General features: G+C 39.2%; 1 non-coding gene across 1 annotated transcript; it reads left to right on the top strand.

The window, feature by feature from the left end:
• The first annotated feature begins 3491 nt into the window (after positions 1-3491).
• On the top strand, positions 3492-3598 carry LOC137768956 (U6 spliceosomal RNA). The gene has a single exon (XR_011074875.1). It is a non-coding gene; the product is annotated as a U6 spliceosomal RNA (small nuclear RNA).
• Positions 3599-5275: the final 1677 nt, after the last annotated feature.

Here is a 5275-nt window from a genome sequence, read left to right on the forward strand (position 1 = left end):
TAGAAGGGAACTGGAAAGAGGATTGTAAATGAATGAAAGTTGTAAAGCTCTTACAACTGAAACACTCACATTCTGTCTGAAGGACGAAATATCATATTAGTTGAGCACCTACTATGTACCAGTTTGCCAGCTTCTTTATAAGAAATGTGTCATCACTTCCATTTCCAAAGACTTCTAACATTCCAGAAGTTAAGTTAGCAATCCTCAAAAGATTAGAAAGATAAAAAGAAGCCAAAGCAGAGTTGTAACCCCTGCTTGTCCAGCAATGCACATCATCAAATTGCTTTTTCCTCTGGGTGTGAGCAAATGAACACCAGCTTACCAAATACACAGTTGGCCTATCACAGCTAGCTGGTCAATGACCATGTGAGGTCATCCGCAGTGACTTGGTATCAGCCATTTTTGAGCCCTGGCAGTGATAGAAAAATGCTCTTGATATTTCAGAGCCATGAGTTTGACAGGGCAGATGAAACAGCTGATATCAATTAGAAAATAAATTAGGATTTTCTGGCCAACTTAAAAATAAATCCTATGCATAGCCATCCACGAGTTTGAGTGGGAATCATTTATTGACTCAAGTAATTGCCTCTCAATGTCTGTAGCAAGTTAACTACCTAAAGCAAGTGAGACAAAACACCCTCAAGAGAATTGTATTTGCTTATCCTGTTAAGTAGGTTTTTAATTGTGGTATGTCCCTCTGCCTAACCTCCTTGACATTTAAAGGCTGGTGGTCGATTCTGTACTTATTATTCATGTTGACAATAAATAATACAAGGCAAAGAATTGATCTTCTACTAAAGGTAAATTATGTGAGGGGAAACAATGGTGAGGACAAGGCTCTCCATATTGTCTCTATCCTCTGCTATATACCAGGCTAAGCCCACATGTTGCCTGTTTTCCAGAGGTTTTGGGATCAGAGCAGAGATCCTGCATCAGAGTCTCAGGTCCTAGGACCATCACTGCTCTGCAATGTTGGGGAGACCCTTAACCTCTCTGATCCAAGTATCCTCAATCAGATGTAACTTGTATTCATTTGCACACTTGTGGAAGTGGCAGAAATTTTCACATACACAACTTTGTTTCCTTACTGTATGCATCCTGCCACAAATCCTGTCAAGCTGGTGATACTGTCCAGGCTCTTCAGATAAAGAGACTAAGATTTAGAGAGGGAAAATGTTTTGCTTCAGGTTACAGTAAAGAACTGAGATCAGCTGACCTCCAGGTCCATGTACTGCCTACTACAGTGTGTTGGTCATGGCCCTCTCCACCTTGGTAAAATTAGAATCTTCTTATTTCAAATTAGAAGTAATCAGCTGTTAAGAATGTTAAAACTTAACTTTCTGCCTACTGAACTTTGCTCTACCTGCAATAATCAACTACTTAGATTTAACTCCTCCCCTTCCCTTTCATATCCAACTTCTGCCAAGGCCTTTTGAATCTCTGTTCTAAACTTTCTTGACTCTCTTCTTCCATTTTCCACCCCACTGCTTAGTTCTGAGACTGTCTCCTAGACCTGTGCAAAAGCCCTTCCTGGGCCCCTGCCTCTTCCTCCCCTCCCTCCAATCTATTCTCTTTGCACTGTTGGCTGCATGGCTTTCTATATTATAATTCTCTCTGCTGTGAGAAACCCTTGACTCCCCCGTATTACTCTCCCAGGGTCAGCTCCTATACAGCCCTCATCCCATTTCATCCCGACCCCTATGATAAGTCAGCTGTTTTCAGCAGTCTATGCACCCTGGGTTGCCTCACACCTCTGTGCAGTTATTTTTGTCTAGAACCCTAGTGTCACCTTAAGGAAAGAGTTTTCTTTATCCTTGAAAACTCACCTACCCCCATGAAGACTTTCCTCCCCCTCCTTCTTCTCCATACTAACACCCACCTCCCCTTTTACTCAGATCTACTATTCACCCACAATTGTCAGTTATGGAGATTACAGTGAAGAGTTCCCCACAACTGGCAAGGTAAATAAAATGATTCTCTGAGGCTTAAACCTTAAAACCAACACATAAAGGATCAAGGCAGAGAAGTGCAAAGTCATCTTAAAGAGACAGAATAGTTTCCAAGCTTGAATATTGGGTTATAATAAATCTGAAACCCTTGGGGCCAGATTTGCTTTGGAATTCACATAGTTTGTTGTAATACAATGCATATACCGTATGTTCTAAATATAATACCCTCAGTGTAACATGTTGTGGAAATCATCAGTATTTGTGCAGTGAAACTATGAACCTCACACTAAGAAGCATAAATAAAGATTATAAATAGCTTCATGTTATTTCAGGTCAGATTTGCCCTCAATTTACCACTTTTGGCTTTCAGAGCTTTGAGGATTTCAGAATTGTGGATAATGGGTTGTGGACTTGAATCTCCCTAAATAAAGAAATTCTCAAGGGAAGAAGTCAATCACAGAGAAATGAATCAATAAGTCTAGCCCACATTCAAGAGGAGGGGATTATACAAGGTTGTGAGGACTAGGAAGTAGGACCACAGCGGGCCATATTGGAGGCTGCCTACCCTACAAGGGATTGTGAAGTATTCCAGGGTTAGTTAAAGCTGAGCTGCTTTCATCCCTAGGGGAAAGGGTCAAGGAGAGAGAGTAGTTTACAGAACTTGGAAGGATAGAGTCATGTGGAGAGGGCAGTCTTGAAAGACAATGTGTCCTTGGGTCAAGGGAAGAAATATCTTCAGATGAACCAATAGGAAGAAAGCAGGTGGAATAAATACCCTGACCTCTTTTTTTTCTCTCTCCCCATCTCTTGATAAACCTCTTGACTGGCAGAACCCAATCAGAAGCCCTGAAACAAGAGAGCACATTGATGTACTCCATATAGGTCAGCCAACAAGGGCAGACATTGGGTCTGGAGGGATAAATAGAAGATACCAGCACATTATACTAGTATCTGGAAAATTACCTGTCAAGGACATTTTGGTCCCAGGGAACTTGTGTTTAAAAGGTTAACTTGGTATAGCATAGGGAACTGTATTCAATATCTTATAATGACCTATAAAGGAAAAGAATCCGAAAAAGAATATATATATATATAATATATTTATATGAAACTGACTGACTTTGCTGTATACCTGAAACTTACACAATATTGTAAATCAACTATAGTTCAATAAAAAAGTTTAACTTGAATTATTATTATCGTTTTAGCATGAGTTATCTTAATAACTGCCTTATAAATTCCTGGTCAGCAAGGATGGAGCCACATTTGTCTTTGAACATTATGCACTAATTTGCCTGTGCCAACACAGGTTCTCAACCTCAGATATTATGTAGTAAACACTTTTTATTTTAGGGATGAGAAAACAGCTGAGATGTTAAGTGAATTGCCTAAGATCACACAATGCTAAGCCCACATGTTCCAACACTATCTGTAATTTACTAATTCCTTAATAGTAATGATAATGATAACTTTGCAAGGGTACAACATTTTAAAGTTTACAAAGAACTTCCACCCACATCATCTCATTTATATCTCACAATAGTGCTTGCTTCTGCAGCACATATACTAAAATTGGAATGATACAGAGAAGATTAGCATGGCCCCTGTGCAAGGATGACACACAAATTCATGAAGAATACCATATTTTTATGCACCCCAATGTTCACTGCAGCACTATTTACAATAGCCAGGACATGGAAGCAACCTAAAAGTCCATCAACAGAGGAATAGATAAAGAAGATGTGGTACAAATATACAATGGAATATTACTCAGCCATAAAAAGGGATGAGATAGTGCCATTTGCAGAGACGTGGATAGACCTAGAGACTGTCATACAGAGTGAAGTAAGTCAAAAAGAGAAAAACAAATATCATATAATATCGCTTACATGTGGAATCTAGAAAAATGGTACAGATGAACTTATTTGCAAAGCAGAAATAGAGACACAGATGTAGAGAACAAACTTATGGATGCCAAGGAGGGAAAGGGAGGGGTGGGATGAATTGGGAGATTGGGATTGACATATATACACTACTATGTATAAAATAGATAACTAATGAGAACCTACTGTATAGCACAGGGAACTCTACGCAATGGTCTGTGGTGACCTAAATGGGAAGGAAATCTGAAAAAGAGGGGATATATGTATACGTATAACTGATTCACTTTGCTGTACAGCAGAAAGTAACACAACACTGTAAAGCAACTATACTCCAATAAAAATTTATAAATAAAATAAGCCATGAAAGGCAAAATTAAATAAATTAATCCCACAATAACTCTGATGTACTTGGAAGGTAGATATTATTTCCATTTTATAACTCAGAAAGTGACCTAGATAGGTGTTAGTTATTTTCAACACGACAAAAAGTGCCATAATAAGCATAGGAAATAATATGGAAGTTTGGGGCTTATTGAGTTCAGCTATTCAGTCTCATTACATAGGATTATCTCCTCTAACTGGTTAAGGCAATTCTCTGAACTACGAACTGAGGGGCTGCTCAGTAAGAAACCAAGATAAGGTCATCCTGTATGAAAATGGTGAGAGCAATGCTGTGTGAGTTTCAGGTGCACAGCAAAGTGATTCAGTTAAACATATACATGCATCTATTCTTTTTCAAATTCTCTTCTGTATCCCTGAAACTAACAACATTGTTAATCAACTATACTTCAATATAAAATAAAAATTAAAAAAAAAAAAGAAAATGGTGAGAGCAGACTGAAGCAGATCTCAGGGAATCATCTAAGGGGAGAAAGAGAATAAAGCAACCCTACTAAGGGGCTTTCTTTCTCTACCACTGATGGAGTTCCTCCTGTGCTTCCTGGTGACATATCTATAGCATTCTCCAGGAAACAAAGCCTATATTCTCTTGGGGGAATCTACACAATGAACACACACACACACACATACACACACACACACACATACACACACACACACACACGCAAACCCAGTAGGCTGTGGGGCAAGAAGAGGGTCTTGGGAAAAACTATGTAGAATTTGAAACCTATACTAGTGTTCTAATTATCTACTGCTATTTAACAAACCCCAAAACTTAGTGGTTTAAAATAACATCCCTTTTTACTATAGTTCACAATTTCGTAGGTCAAGAATTCCCACAGGGCTCTGCTGGGCAATTCTTCTGTTTCACATGGCACAGACTGGAATGATTCAGTGAAATTCAGCTGACGGCTGGTCTGGTCAGGAGGGGCGACAAGAGACTTCATTCATATAACCAGTGTCTTGATGGGAATGTCTTGAAAGCTGAGCTCACCTCTGCCTCTCTCCCTCTCCATGTAGTTTCAGGGCCCTCCACGAGATATC

Source organism: Eschrichtius robustus, chromosome 8 (assembly GCF_028021215.1).
Source record: "Eschrichtius robustus isolate mEscRob2 chromosome 8, mEscRob2.pri, whole genome shotgun sequence".
Classification (NCBI taxonomy): domain Eukaryota; kingdom Metazoa; phylum Chordata; class Mammalia; order Artiodactyla; family Eschrichtiidae; genus Eschrichtius; species Eschrichtius robustus.